This window comes from Pongo abelii, chromosome 20 (assembly GCF_028885655.2).
Source record: "Pongo abelii isolate AG06213 chromosome 20, NHGRI_mPonAbe1-v2.0_pri, whole genome shotgun sequence".
Taxonomy (NCBI): domain Eukaryota; kingdom Metazoa; phylum Chordata; class Mammalia; order Primates; family Hominidae; genus Pongo; species Pongo abelii.
Window position 1 is genome coordinate 34,249,812 of NC_072005.2, and position 16,231 is coordinate 34,266,042.

General features: G+C 45.0%; 1 long non-coding RNA gene across 1 annotated transcript; it reads left to right on the forward strand.

The window, feature by feature from the left end:
- The first annotated feature begins 578 nt into the window (after positions 1-578).
- On the forward strand, positions 579-6,361 carry LOC100936519 (uncharacterized). Its single transcript, XR_008516765.2, has 7 exons — positions 579-813; positions 1,402-2,266; positions 3,280-3,480; positions 3,845-4,525; positions 5,155-5,322; positions 5,684-5,750; positions 6,021-6,361. It is a non-coding gene; the product is annotated as an uncharacterized LOC100936519 (long non-coding RNA).
- Positions 6,362-16,231: the final 9,870 nt, after the last annotated feature.

A 16,231-nucleotide genomic window follows, 5' to 3' on the forward strand; every position in this document is an offset into this window, starting at 1 on the left:
AATTCCTTTTGTTCCACATTCGTAAAATGACAAAATTATAGAAATGGAGAACAGATTGGTGGTTGCCAGGGATTGGGGACTGGTGGGCAGGAGTCCGGGAAGTGTGGCTATGAAAGGGCAGCAGGAGGGAGCCTTGTGGTGATGGACGTGTTTGGAATCTTGGCTGGGCTAATGTCAGCTTCCTGGCTGTGTATTGTATTATGGCTTTGTAATGTGGTACCATGGGGGGTAAGCAGGGTAAAGGGTGCACAGGACCTTTCTGTATTTATTTTCTAAAACTTCATGTGAATCTACAATTATCTTGAAATTAAAAATTTAATTTAAAAAAGCCTTGCACATAAAGGGGAAAACCAAAGCATGTGTAATGCCTTCCCTATTATGCACACTTTCTCAGTGGAACCACAAAACTGATAAGGGAAAGTTTCTTTTCATGAGCATATTCCAGCTGACAAATGAAGAAGGTGCGATGAGACTAGACTATCCCCATGGGTAACCTTCTGTGAGGTGACAGATTATGATGTAATCATTGATGGCTGTTAACATCACACAATAAGGCCTTATGAAACTCAGACAGCACCACCTCTAAAGCAGTCTTGTCACAAAATATTAAACCTGGACCTGATCAAGCATCTGGACTGGCTTATGGATATAGAGAAAATGTAGGAGAGAGATGAGCACGGGAAATGTCTCCATGGGGCAAAATTCACAAAATTCAGATTGTTGGACACTCTCCAGGACAAAATGTCTAGATTCTTCAAAAACACCAACATTGAAAAAAAAAACTGCCAGAAATAAAAAATACAGAGGGAGAAGGTAAATTAAAAGAAACATAAGAGTTATACCCATCAATTACAATGAGTGGGTCTGTTTTGGCCCCAGGTTCAAACAAACTGTGTAAAAATTTTAAGAGCAGCCATATGACAATTGGGAAAATGTGAACACTGACTCCATGTTTGATGATATTAAGGAATTATTAATAATTTAGGTGTAAAAAATTGTATTGTGGGTATAACTTCTTAAAATCGGGTATTTGTACCTCATTTGTACATTTGTACGTTTGTACATTGTACATTTTGTACAATTGTACAAAAACATTTGTATAGATACATACTGAAATATTTATAGATCAAATTATTAAAATCTGAATTTTTATATGGCCATTCATCCATAATTGTTGAAGCTGGGTGATTAGTACATGGGGGCGCGGATCACTATACTATTCTCTCTACTTTTGAACATATATGAAATCTGTAGTAAAATTTTTATTTTAGGAAACATAAACAAAGGAATTTAATAATCCCCATATTGGCCTCTGCAAAAATAATATCTCCTGTAACTTGGGGAGCTTGGAGCTTTTTATGCACGGCATAAAAATGACAATGTATATCCCTCTCCCCGCAGGACACAGAACACATTTATGAGTCTTTTCACCCTCATTTTGTTGAAGATTTCATTGGGCGAAGAACCCTCAGTAGGCACGAAATTCATTCTCACAAGCAGAGAGATGCATTATGCTCCATTTATTGCTCATCCTAAATTATAAACATTTCCAGTGAATGTAAAGGAAGAGATGATTGAAAAGGACTCTGTGAAGACAGGATGTTTCTGTACAGTCCTTGTATCTGCTCATCTATTCCAAACTTTCCAGAGATTTTACCAGAGTTTTAAGACATTCTCCTGAGGGTTTGCTGTAGAGGGATTTTTCTTAACTAAGGAGTGCAAGTAGCAAGCAATAGCCCACCCAATCGGAGACAAAAAAGAAGGGTGTCAGAGTTCCCAGTGTTAAAAAACAAAAACAAAAAATCACCCTGGACACCTCTGATAATTATACAAGGGGATGTACACAGCCCTCGCCTTATTTGAGTTCAAAAGGAAGGTGGGCTTTGAAAGAAGAACAAAGAGAGTAGATCTCTCTGGATCTTCTGATGCTCACAGCAAAGAGCTCAAGGTATCTGAGTCAACTCTTCAGGCTTCTTTGAACAGAGGGATGAAGAGAGAATATGGCAAGCTCGCCAACAGGTCCCAGAAGTTTTAAGAGAAAAGAACAGATTGCTCTTTGCAAAACAAACCGAGCTGGGTGCATGGAGCCCCAGTAGATAGAAAGTGAAGAAAACATCAACTTTCTGAAATTTTAGACAGGTGCACCATCCCTTATGGATACCGATCTGTGCTCCCTATAAACTTCTGTGCCCAGGGTCAGCAGGCCAGGGACGACTGGCTCACCAGGAGGCCTATACATCCTCTTCTTCAGGCCCTAATTACAGCTGTATGTAATAGGGACTCTGCCATCTAACAGCCAAGGGGGTGGTTCCGTTTCTGCACATGGTTTTTTCCACTGGGTCCCTTGAGGTCCATGGTAATCTCTTCCTCATTCTCTGTAGGCAGATCACACTTTATAATAAGATCGGAGGCAGAGAACTTTGACCAGATCGCACTTTATAATAAGATCAGAGGCAGAGAACTCTGACCAGATCACACTTTATAATAAGATCAGAGGCAGAGAACTTTGACAACTACCCCCTTGTCCTCTGGCCCTGGGGTCAGGGCTACTCAAATAACACCTGCTGTCCCAAACCTGGAGAAGTATAGATTTTGGCACTGGTAGAGGAATAACAGCTATTGTTGACACTTGATCTTTTGGGCCTGGAATTTCCACTATGTTTTCACAACTCGGAGCCTATTCCTGCCACCTCTGTCAGGGAAGATAAATGGGCATGAATACTAGACAGACGAGTTTCCCAAAAGCCCAGACAAGCTGCAGGGAACACGTAATGAGCAGACAGTGTGGTTCATGCCGGGGAGCCCAGGTTTATCCAGGCCTCATCCTCACTCCCTTTCTCTACTGATAATTGGACCCAACAGGACCATTCTGAATCATTTTTCTCTCTTCAGTTATTCTTCAGTTCTACTCAAAGGGTCAGTTTAGGGCATAATTAAAGTCAATTACTTTCTGAAAGGCCATCAGGACAACCGTTAGAGACAATGATAGCAGCCCCGCACTTGCTGTAGGAATTATTAGCTTGTCAGCCTCCAGGCTTATGGAGACAAAGGACCAAAAAGTTAGAGAGATCCAGGTGTTCACCTATTTCTTCACTTATTCTTTTATTGTGAGTGTGCATGTGTGTGGGTGTGTGTGACATTTATTATGAACCAGAGGGCAGGAGCCAGCGACACATGAAAGCAGGAATAATCATATTCCCTGCTTTCATGGGGGCATACAGCTTGGTGGAGGACACAGATGTGAATTCAGTAATTGCTCCAATAAATATTCTCCTACAGATGAAGAAAGATGATACGATGTGATGGACAACACAGACTTATATGGTGGGGTCTGGGCTGGTCTTTCTGAAGCTAAGACTGGCAGGATGAGCAGGAGTTTGCCAGACAAAGAGGAGTGGAGTTGTTTTCCAAACACATCTCAGCACAAAGTGTTGTCTTTGCTGGGAGCTGAAAAAAGACAGTGTGGCCAGAGACCATTAGGTGAGATGCTGGATATGAGATACAACCTCAACAGGTGGAAGAAAATCGTGAGAGATGAAGAGAGGAATATAGTACAGCAGAGAGGACACAGAAGCTGACGTCAGGGTGTCTCAGTTTGAAATCAGTGGCCACCCTGTTCCTCTCCCATGTGGTCCCATCATGGGCCTCTAGGGTCTGGGATAAGAGGTTAATGAATATCTCATACCCTAAGCAGGGTGGTCCCTGCACTCTAGCAAAAAGTTAAGGAACTAGGGAAAAGAGATGGAAATAATAAAGAAATGGGACAAAGACTTTGAAGACCAAAGCCCTTGGGCTATTCCCTTTTTAAAATTTTTTATTTAAATTTTCTTTTATTTTTATCAAGACAGGGTCTCACTATGTTGCCCAGGTTGGTCTCAAACTTCTGGCCTAAAGCAATCCTCCCACCTTGGCCTCCCAATGTGCTGGGATTACAATGTGAGCCACCACGTCTGGCCTCCTGGGATATTTCTCAATGAAACATTGGATGCCACGATTGGTTTTGTGCCACATGCCAATTTCACAGAAGCCAGTCTATGAGCCACCAGCTCTACTCAGCAATTACAGCTTCCGGAACTTTGGCTAAATTCTCGTAGATGCACCACTGCTTGTGGCCTGACTCTTTGCCACCCAAGTGTGCTCAGCCTCCCCTGGGGAGTCTGCCAGGCTTGCATGGCTCCCACTGCACTTGCTGTGCTGGGACCGAAAACAGTTTTTGTGCCCCTAGCTTAACTCCACTGGATTCATAGAGGCTTTGGCCTCCTCAATGGCTGTCCTGGGACAGGGAGGCTGGTTAGCACAATTAACACAACCTGGTCATGCAAGGCATTGATGGTCCGTAACATGAACTTTGACCAGTAGGAGACAGAGAATGGAAAAAAGCCAGCAGATAAATCATCTGGCCTTCCTCCCCTATGACGGACTGTTCTGAGCCACTGTGTTTCACATGTTTCACATGTCTTCCCTGGAGATGTCCCACATGACTTGAGCAACCAGCTGGAGCTCTAGAGAAACTGTGGCCATCCTGGTAACATATGACCTTGTATTTGCTTTCTCTCCTTCCTGCTTTATTTCCCTATGTCCCTTACTTTGGTTGTTGGGATTGCACCTCCCAATAAAGCATTAGCATGTCTGCTCTGCTTGGGGCTCTGTTTCCTGGGTTAAGACTCTGACTCTTGAATGCTGAGGCAGTGTATTGAGAAGGAGTTCAGGCTGGACTCACACCTGGTGAACAAGAGTGCTGTGGTGCATGAGTGAGTTCTTCCACAGGTATAAGAAAAGATACTTAGTACCTGCCACCCCTGAACTATCCTTCTATGGCAAATGTGTGCTTAAAGTTAGCAGTCCCCTAAACATACTTGAGATCACAGATGAAGCAAAATCAGACTATCTCCCAACATAGGAAAGCACGATAGGAAAGAAATATTTGGTGGCAAGAAGATTATAGCTATGAGCAAATTAGGCAATCTCTCTGTGAGACCCAGCATGCAGTATGGTAGAAGTTGAAAACAAAAACATGGATAAAATTGCTTAATGGATTATAATAATATGCATGACTGTGTGCCAGGCAGTGTACTAAGACTTTCTTGTTTCATCCCATTTGCTTATTATAACAGTACTATAAGACATGCACTCTTACAAACCCTTATTTTACAGAGGAAGAAACAGGCCCAGAGAAGTTGGGTAACTCATCAAAGGTCACAGAGCTAAGAGTGGCAGAGTCAGGCTTGGAGCCCAGGAAGTCTGGTTTCGAATTTCATGCTTCTAACCTGAGCACTGTACTGCTTGGTGGAGTTCTCTGCTAGTCCTACCTTTCAGGCAGAGGTGAGCACTGCTGAGATTACATGCCTGTTCCTGGGGACTAATACCAGGAGGAAGATTAGACTGTTCTGTCTAATCTGTAGTTTGTCTCTTCCATGAGTCTTGGGATCAGAACCCTGAATCAGAGACAGATGGACACTGGCCTAGGCAGATGTGATGGTCTGAATGTGTTTCCCACAAAGCATGTATTAGAAACGTAATCCCCAACTCAACAGTGTCAGGAGGTGGGGCTTAATGGGAGGTGTCTAGGTCATGGGGGCTCCACACTCATGAATGGATTAATGTCTATTATAAAAGGACCTGAGGCTGCGAGTTCCATCTCTTGCTTTTTCTCCGTCTTTTGCCCTCTTGCCTTCTGCCACAGGTGATGCAGCGAGAAAGCTGCCACCAGATGTAGCCCCTTGATCTTGGACTGCCCAGCCTCTAGAACTGTGAGCCAATTAAATTTTTCCTTTGTAAATTACCTAGTCTCTGGTATCCTGTTATAGCAGCATAAACAGGCTAAGATAGTAAGACAGTAGGGAAACAAGCTCCAGATGTACTTGAAGTCTCTTATTCTTATTTTAGGAGTTGAAGAGCAATTCCCTCCAGTTTCCATTAGAAATGCTTCTTTTTCCATATCAAATGTTGTGGGATAGCCTGAAACACCTTTCAACACTTCATTACCCTTCTCCAAAATTCAACAGATGTGATTTCCACAGACTTTACTCGCAGGGGCTCCAGTAGAAGAGGAAGAGGCTTGGGTTTAATTGAAGGTGGCCTGAGACTTCTGTGAGGAACAGCCCTTTTAGAGACATATCCCCTACAAAGAAAGCATCAGAATTATTACCCTAATACATGGACATCCACGGTTCCTTCAGCACCATCGAAATGCAGAGACCATGGGGAGATGCAGGGAGAGGGCTCTGCACAGCACAGCCAACTTGACGGGTTGAAGACAGACAACCTCCATGGAGCAGGGACTTCAATTAGTTAATTCCCCATCCCCACTGTCACTTACTAACATGGGATTCTGATTAAAAATTAGATTCTCTGCAAGAGGCTTAACTTATGATTTAAGAACTTTTGCTGTACAACCATTGCAAAAACAATTACATAAAGATTAATTAGCAAATTCCCGAAACAGTAGTAAACAGCAAAGTAGTTTAATTAAAACCATTATCTCCAAAATCTGAATGTTAATAACAGTTGTAGCCCAGGGAGAAATAAGAGGCACACTGGCACAGAGTGGGGTAAAGGGAGAGTGTCCTTCGACACCAGCATTCAGTCAGCCCAAGTCTCCACAGCTGCTGTCCTGTTAATTACACTCCAGAACTCTGTGGGCACCGCGTCTTGAGAGGTCCTGGGCTCCTCCTATGAGCCTCTGCAGCTGTAGCCTTGACAAACTTGTCATTGCTGGCCTGCCTCCAACAAGAGGCCTTTAGCCCTCAGAAGAGAAGGAGGCAGCTGGGGGCACGAACAAGACTTTTAAGTGGGGAATTCATAAAATTTGGAATTGTCAGAAAACATCTGTAACCATGACTCTTGTCCTTCAGAAGACACTGATAAATTTAACCCAACCCAGACCCCTTAACACAAACTCTGAAGTAAAAGATTGGCAAAGGAAGCCCATGAGAATGAAATGTAACAATAGCAACTATGTAGTTAGCACACATACCGTACGATCTCACATGTTCACAAGATCCTCATGAAGCCACAAGGCCTTCATTCTGTTATTATTTACTTATTTATTTATGAGACAGGGTCCGGTTCTGTTGCCCCAGTTGGAGTCAGTGGCACAAGGCAGTGTGCGGTGCTCAGTGCAGCCTCTAACTCCTGGCTCAAGTGATCTTCCTACCCCAGAGTCCTGAGGGGCTGGAACTACAAGCACATGCCACTAAGCTCAGCTAATTTTTTTCTTTTTTAATTTTTTGTAGAGATAGGGTCTGACTACATTGCCCAGGCTGGTCTCAAACTCCTAGCCTCAAATGATCTTCCTGCCTCAGCCTCTCAAAGTGCTGGGATTACATGCGTGAGCCACTGCACGCTGCCATATTACTTTTATTCTTAAGCTAAAGTCACTCACTTAGCCTCGTGCATGGGGACCCTTCTCTTTTTAACTCTAAAGCCCATTTGTTTACCTTGATACCACACAGATGCCCTTTGTGGTGCAATATTTAGCCCATTGAAGGCTAATTATGTGAGTCTCACAATTGTGTGAGTCTGGCATGAAGTATAGCCTAGACTTGACAATGATTGATTTTTCCAAAGAACCCCTTCAGCAGGGAGATCCCAAATCAGAGAGCCCTTGCCCTCACCCGGGACAGCCAATGTCTGTGCAGCTCCACACGGAGCACCAGCTACTGTGGAGGGGTTGACCTGGGCCTGGAGTCCAGGACAGGCTGAGGACTGTCCCTCCCCCAGCCCTCTCCCTGAGTGTCAGTCCCTGAGTTAAACACTGTCACAAGAGAGGGCTTGGAAGCCACCTTCTGACTCACCACACCCATCCCAGCCATGCCCCCTCGCCCTGGCAAGCACCCAGGGGCTGTATGTTGATTTGTCTCTCCCCTAATACAAGGCCCTGCCCTCCACCAGCAGAACCAGACTGTCTGCCTGCAAGCCTGGCTTTTTATTCTGCTGCACTACAGAAATTATGCAAACCACAGCTATTAGTATAACAGCTTTTGCAGAATTCAGAAGAAAAAGGCAAAAAAAACAAAACAAAACAAAACACGATCACAAAATCCCTATGTTTGGTTAAAAGACCATGAATTTCCCCATTGTCCTCACTCACTCTCTTGTCAATATGAGATGTATGCATCTGAAGCCTGTTTCTCTGTCATATGAACATCTATAAAAGAGACATCAGTCAGCAGAAACCTCTGGAACTGCAACATGAAAGAGAATGAGGGAAAAGTCCAACTCTAGCCAGGATGGAGAAGAGAGGAAAGGCAAGATGTGGGGGGCGGCCCCGGAAGGCCCAGGCGGGGTCTCTAGAGGAACCTAGGAAGACTGTGGTGTGGGACAAAGCTCCAGTGTTCTCTGAGCACTCTCGCTGTCGTTCCAGAGGGCCTTATTCCCCTTCTCATTCATCTCAGTCACCACACTGGAAGCCTCCCGAGGGCAGAAGCTGCACACCTGTGCCCCGTCCCTTCCACAGCTCTGAGCAATGAGCAGGCACAGAGCTGGGGCCGGGGGAGGGCATGGAGAAATTGAGCTCCTTTGCTCACCAACATTTCAGGGAGACTGCAGTGGTCTTGGTGGATGTGAATGGACTGAGTTGCTTCTATCACTCAGAATCCCCGAAGGAACAGGTGGCGCATGGACATCAGAGGATTCAATAACCTGACAATTTGCAAAGATTTCGGTGGAACAGTGACAGCAGAGGGATGAGGGAGCACGTGATTCCAGGTGCTCAGAAGGAGGAAACTGCCTCGAGAGGAGGGACTCAGCCAGCCCGAGGTGGCCCTGCAGGGAGGATGCAGGAGGAATAAAGGCCCTGTCTCCCTCCTCTCTCCTTCTGCCCTCCTCCCAAGGGCCCCCCCAGGAGCTGAGGGAGCAGAGGCAAGGAAGCCATCTGGGTCATCCCTCCAGGTCACCTCCCGAGGCACAGAGCAAGGCAGAAAAGCTTCTGGGCCAGGCTCTGGCAGGACCACTTGGATTTCCTCTGTAAGATGAAGACAATGGTCCTGGGAGAGCATAGCTGACCGCCTGGCGCCCTGGGCCACATCGCCTTCCAACTCCCCTCTCATCAGAGGTCCATGCCAGCTCTTGCCCCTGGCTCTGGTGCTGTCCCACCTCGGGGTCATTCCACTTTCTGCTATGGGGCCCTGTCTGATTTCACGAGACACCTCTAGGTCCATACTAAGACAGCCCAGAGGTATGGGCTTATCATCCCTGGGGATAGGCAGTAGCAGATGGTGGATAAACCATCCTGCCTTCCATCTTTCAGGTGGAGAATTCTGGAAGACATCCTGTCCATGTCTTGGTGGGTCCTGGTGGACTTGAACCCCCGCTGTCCATGGCAGCAACTTAATCCATGTGCCTTCCGTGTCTCACTGTCCTTATACCCTCACTCTCATTTCCTGCAGTCACCCTCAAATAAGCAACCTGCACCCAAGGCATTTTCTGGGGCTCTGCTTTTTGAGGAACTCAACTAAGACAAGTGAAAGAGCCAATAAATGGCACTGAGACAGTTGATTATCGAGATAAAAAGTTATAATGTCAGATTGCTACCTCGTGCCATACATACAAACCAATTCTTGATGGATTAAAAAGTTCAGTGTAAAAACCCAAAGCCTAAAATGTTTAGGAGCATATATTTATGAGCTTGGAGTAGGGAAGGATGTTTTAAATAAGACATAAAAACTGCTAACCACTAAAAAATTGATCATGATTGTGACCTCATAATTAAGAGCTTCTGTTTATCAAATGATACTATAAAGAAACTGAAAAGCAAGCTATGAACTAGAGAAGGTATTTGCAACACTCCAGTAAGGGATGATTATTTAATATATCCTAATAAAAATCAATAAGGAGAAACATTTTTAAATTGTAGGTCACAGAAGAGGATAAATATATTAAAAAACTCAAAATTAGTCATCAGAAAAATGCAAATTAAGACCCAAAGTAACCATCAAGAAAGGCAATAAAATGTGGCACTTGAGAGCAAAGTCATTATGTCTGGTGGGATTGAGCCCTGGCTTAATCCCATGCGTGCCAGCTATGTGATCCTGCTGGCATCATTTCCCCACTCTGTGGACAATAGCTTTCCATGCATTAAACAGGAATAACAGTAGTTCCTGCCTCCTTAGGTTGCTGTGTTACATGGAAGAAGACATGCAAAGCTCTTAGCATGGGTGCTTCACAAACAGTAAACATGCAAACTATATTTAAAAACCATCTCCAGGTGACTCAGAGATTACATAATGGGTGCTTCATAGGAGCACAACAGTACAAGTTTTTATTTTGTGTGATCCAAAATATTGCACTTAAATAACATGTGGGTGACCTCCACAGGAAGGAATGAGTTCTGCCAGCGGTGGGTCTATGTACCATACTGCAGCCTCAAACACAGACGAATGCATTAGCTGCATGTGAGCCCTCATGATAAAAGAGATCTGAAAATAAATTGTGTATTTAATTCAGAGCGACTCCAGAGCTGCTGTTCTGGGATTGCAGCAGAAATCCTGGAGAAAGCCTAAGATTTGGGATTTTAGATCTTTATGCATCACTTACATCCACACAGAAAGGGCGTTCCAGGGACTGCGCACCCACAGAGCTGTGCAAGCTGGTCCACCTTGCGGCAGCCAAGACCTCCCTGAGCAGGTAGCCGTGCTGAAGGGGAACAGCAGCTCCCCGATGGCCTCCAAAGGACTCAGCATGGAAAGTGAAGATATATCTATGGCCTGAGACAATTCTGGCAACGATATTCATATAGACATTACGTTCCTGAACAGCAAGGGAATCCTGTGAAAGGAGGGAACAGTGAACTAGGGACCCAGATTCCAGCCCTCTCTACTCTGAGGAGTCTCTGTGACACCTTTAAATCAGGGAGAATCATTTCTAGACTTCCTGGGGTTGGATTGAGGATCCCCAGAAGCAACCAACTTGTATTCAGCGTACACCAGATGCCAGACACAGTGTGAAATTATTTGTATACATTTTCTGGTTCGATCCAAAGAACTGCTCTATGAACAAAGCTACCAGGACCTGCAGAGGATTAGGGTTAGGAAGTGGTGAAGCTGGTATTTGATCAAGCCTAGGTGAAGTTGTGCTTGAGAAAGACCACTGCGAACTGAGTACAATCAGAGGATTGTTTCCAAAGTTAGGCCCAAGTGGGCTTGCAAGAGCAGGCATCACCACTAAAACAAAACCGTGACCCTTAAGGCATTGGAGGCAGACCCCAAGCAAACCTGCATGTGCTGGGAAAGGCCCGAGGCTGGGAAGAGGAGGTGTTCTCTGCAGCTGCTCAGCCTGTTCATTCTGCACCAGGAGCAGCGCAAGCTGCTAGGATACCCTAACGGGGCAAGCAGGGCACTTACTCCAGGCTCTGCAGCAGGAATGCCCACTATGCATAGCCATCTGGGGTCTCATGCTTCAAGCCACAAGCCTGCTCCACCTGGGCCCTCAACCCCACCCTTAAGGTCGGAGCAAGTATTCACGCTTACCCACCTTGGAAGTGAGGGAGAAAATCGCCCATGGTGTGTAGGGGTTTGTGTGTCTGTGCATGCGTGTGTCTGTGCATGCAAGTGTGTGTATGCATGAGTGTGTTTCTGCATGGGTGTGTGTGTGGCTTTAGTTGATAGTGGCAGTCCAGGTCTGCAAGTCTCTAAGGTGCAGGCCCACATCTCTCTAGAGAGGACAGTCAGAACCACATTAATCGTTGTGTCGCAGGTACTCCATGCCTCGCGCTGTTCTCAGCACTTCACATAAACTAATTCACGTACTTCTCCCAATAACCCTATGAAGCAGGTGCTATTTTTATCCTGCTGTGGCTTATGGAGAAATGAAGGTGCAGAGAGATTTTGTATGTATCCAAGATTACACAACTAACAAGTGGCAGCGTGAGATCTGAGCACGAAGAGCCAGGCTCCAGAGTGCTTTACCTGAGATGGAGACACTCTGAACTTCTGCCACCTACTTTCATATGCCTGGGTGACAAGGGATACACAGGAGGCTGATTTTAATTGTACTTACTGTGAATGCACAATTCACCAAAATTGTAAGAATGCCATCCAATGTGAAAAGCACACATTTGCAACTCACTGGGGTGTCAAACGTCATGAAAGTAAAATAGTGATGCTGTCCTCGGGAGGTTCAGGACAGAGGTGCAGTCAGGGTTGCATGAGGGCTCCAGGAACCCTCCTGAGGACTGAAGGCACCCCTGGCTCCCATGCCCCAGACCTTGAAAGCCCAGTGTTCCGGCTCCTGACAAGGCACCAGGGCTCCAGGGACAGGTTCTCTACTTAGGAACAGTCTGGCTCCACTCATGCCACTGCCAGGTACACACTCTGCTTGGTGCCAGGAAGATCTTATAACAGGAAGCCCTCCTGGAGGGGAGGGAGGAGACGCTACAGTCCAAAGACAGTGTGGAGAGAACAGGGGGCATGGCAGAGAGGGGCGAGGAGAGGCGCAGCAGGGCTGGAGCCTCAGGCTCTGAGAAGAGCTTGGGAACTGCCCTTGTTCCTGCAAGCGTTCAGTTGGCCAAGTGGCTACTGAATGCCACTGTGTTCTGAGGCCTGGGGAGAAAGTGAATTAAAAAAGGCAAGCTTCCTGTTTGCAAGAAGCTAACATTCTAGAAAAGAAGACAGGCCATAGGTAGACCGTCCTGCTGGCCTGCCCACCATCCTCAGCTACTCCTCTCTCTGAAGGTCAAATAAGGCCACTCTCAGAGTGCAGCACAAGGGGAGGGGAAGAGACAGGCACCTCCAGATCACCAGACACATGCTAAAAATGAGAGAAATGGGCACACTAGCAGTCCGGTACCCACCGTATGCAATATTCCCATGGAGCAAGCAAGCATCTAAAATATAACAGTATTTTTTAAATGGAGAAAGAGACAAGAATAGCACCAGGAACACATTCTGCAGAGAAGTGAGCCCTGGTATGCGCTATGTTGTTCAAAGAAACATTGCAGCCCTACCTGACATTCTTGGGGATTCCCTGGCTTCTAGGAAAACCTGTTACTGGTGAGCAGACATCAGGGCACAGATTGGGCTTGGTGTCACAGTCATTGTGGCCAGGGCTTCTGGCTACAGTGGTTAAGTGAGCCCAGAAATCTGTTCTGGCCCCATCTAAATGATGCTATTTTAATGCTAGATTTCCTTGAGGTAATAAAACAAAAACAGGGAAATTGAGGGAAAGGATAATAGACATAAATCACTATCCTAGGAGTCCAAACCCCCATTTAAAAGTAACTTGGAAGGTTAAAATAAAAAGGCAGATGTAGAAGCGGTGTTGAAATCCACAAAATCAAAAACTTTGCTGTGCCAAAGACAGACTCAAATCCACTGATTGCCAGGGTCTCTGGAGCCCCAGCTAAAATGAATGAGGAAAGGCCACCACTTCCACCAGGGAGGGCAAACATGCGCCCCTTCCAGGGCCAGTTCTCCCCAAGAGCTGCTGGGAACCTTGGACACATCTTCCCTGTGAGAAAAGAGGCTGCAGTCAGCTCAGTGCCCGCCAGGAGGACCGCAGAGAGGACGGTGGCCACTGCTACAGGTGTCATTCTGGACCTAGCCAATGTTTTGGAATCTCAGGGAAAATGAAAAAGCCCATAGACATCTACACAGGAAAAGAAATAAGAAGAAAATGAGATTTTCTTATTTTTTTAAAATAAGAATTTTAAAAGAAATAGAAATCTTTCTGACCTCAGACTTCTCTGCAGTGTCAAGTGTCAGGAAGCAATGGAGTCCTGTCCCCAGAAAACTGGGAGGAAGAGGTGTAGCAAGCTGCCTGTCACGTCTGAGAGGAACAGAAAGGGCAGTTGGAGAAGTGGAGAAAGTTGGATAAGATCAGCCTGTGGAAATCATGAGAAACGACAGAGATTAAATCAGAAACTCACACATTTGGAAAGAAAAACATTAACATGATTTAGTAAGTTGGAGAGTTGACCTTTTGAAGAACCCAATAAAATACAAAACTTTAACAAATCTAATTAAGAAAAAATCGAAATAAAGAAAATTGGAACTAAGGAAAGAGACATAACATATGCTGATAAAAGTAATTATAATTATGAGATAATATTATGCACAGTTATATGCTAATACATTCCATCAACGTGTAAAAATGTAACACTTAGTGAAAATAATAAATTAGGAAAAATAGCTCAAGAGGAAGTAACACCCTAGAACGGAGCCAGAGCCGTGAAAGAGACAGGAAAGTGTTGTTAGCGCACTGCCTTGGAAAATATTTGGAGGTGATGAGACTTTATTAGTGCATGTTGTCTGGACTTCATGGAATAGATAAATTGCATACTACAAAATTTACAGCAGAATATAGTAGAAAATGAAAGGCAAATCCATTTACTTTATGAAGAAATTCTATTAACCAAATTTGGCAAAAGTAGCATGAAAAATTGACTCGCCAGCACTTCCCAAAATACAGTGGCAGGGAGGCTTTTCTTAACAATAATGGCAAAGGAAGAAATCATTAGGAACAAGATGGATACATGTAATTAAGTTTAAATGGAAAACCTTGTATCGGAAAACACTGTAGTAAAATTCCAAGGGAAATGGCAAACCAAAAACCATTTGTAAGAAATACAAGAAAGGATTAGTTATTAACACATTAAAAAATCCTCTCACAATTATAAAAACACTATATAACCACAATAGACAAGGACATTGAGACAATTATACAAGCAACATAAGTGAGCAATAAGCGTGGAAAACAAAGGCTCAAGCTCACTGAAAAGGCAAAGACTTACAAGTTAAAATCAGGATGTCATGTTTTTGCCTATTAAATTGGCAACGATGTAAGGGTTCTCTACCATGGGCAAGACCGTGCACCGATAATGGAAATATAAATTGATGTGACATTTTTGGAAAAGGATGTGACAACATTTTGCAAGAGTTTTAAATGTGTTCAGATGCCCTTTGACCTGGTAATTCCACTGCTGGGAATCTATTCTAAAGAAATGGTCAAAGATAAACAGAAAATGCATGTTCTTCCCTAGCACAGCTGTGAGTTCCCCTAACTCAGGGGCCTTCCTATCCTCCCGTGGACTCCTCCTCTATCCGATCTCTAAACACTTGGGACCTAGGACCTAGTACCTGGGACTACTTTTGGCCACACTCTTCCTGAGGGATCTATTACTGTCCCAATAGTTTGAAAAAGTCGTCTGCACACTGATGACTTCTAGATATCCGTATCCAGTCCCAACTTCTCTGAGTTCTAGACTTCTCTATCCAGCAGTCTAGTAGACCCAACTTCTCTGAGTTTTAGACTTGTCTATCCAGCAGTCTAGTAGACCCAACTTCTCTGAGTTCTAGACTTGTCTATCCAGCAGTCTAGTAGACATCACTACTTGAATATTTAATAAGCACCCCAACACAACAGGTTCCAAATTAAACTGCTGGTCCCCTCCCAAGCCTTCCTCTCCTTTCTTATCTATTTCAGTAAATGGCACCACTGTTTACTCAATTGCTTAGACCAAAGACCTACAGGTTATAACTGAGTTATCTCTTGCCCTGCCACTTTACCTCCAACCCACCAGTGAATCCACATCGTGTTCCCTTCAACATCAATTCTGAATGCAGCCACCCCTCACCAACTCTTCTGTGACTGTTCACATCCGTAACATGCACCTGAAACAGTGCTCTAAGCTCCTACCTGGCCTCCCTGCTTCTAATCCAGCCGGCCCTCCCCAGTCATGAGATTCTCCATCTGCAGTCAGAGTAAGCTGCTTAAAAACCTGTGACTCTCAAGCTTCCTTCACACTTACAATAAACTCTGAATTCTTTACTTTGGCCCTCAAGACCTTGATTGTGTGGTCACTGCTCACTTTCCTAGACTCTTAGTGTCTCTGCTGTCTCTGGCTCTCTCTAAACCAAGCACACTGCCCCACCACTGTCCTCCAGTGGCCAAGTTCATTCTTGCCTCAGGGCATCTGCACTTGCCTGCAACAATCCACACCTAGATTTAACCAGATTTCGCCTGCTCTGGAAGGACGTTCCTGGCCCCTGGGTGAAAATGACTTCTTCCTTTTGCTCCTATTTCCATCACCCTCTAGTCCTTAAATCCATCTCACTTTTCCTCATAACGCTGATCACAGCCTGAAATGATACGTCTGATGCATTTCCTTTCTGTTTTCTGCCTGGACTCTCCTGGGGATGGGATCTCATCAAACCCCATCATCCTCACTGCTGTCTCCAGTGCCTGACACGGAAGAGACAGCAAATACTCGCTGAATGAGATTAACAGTGGTGAA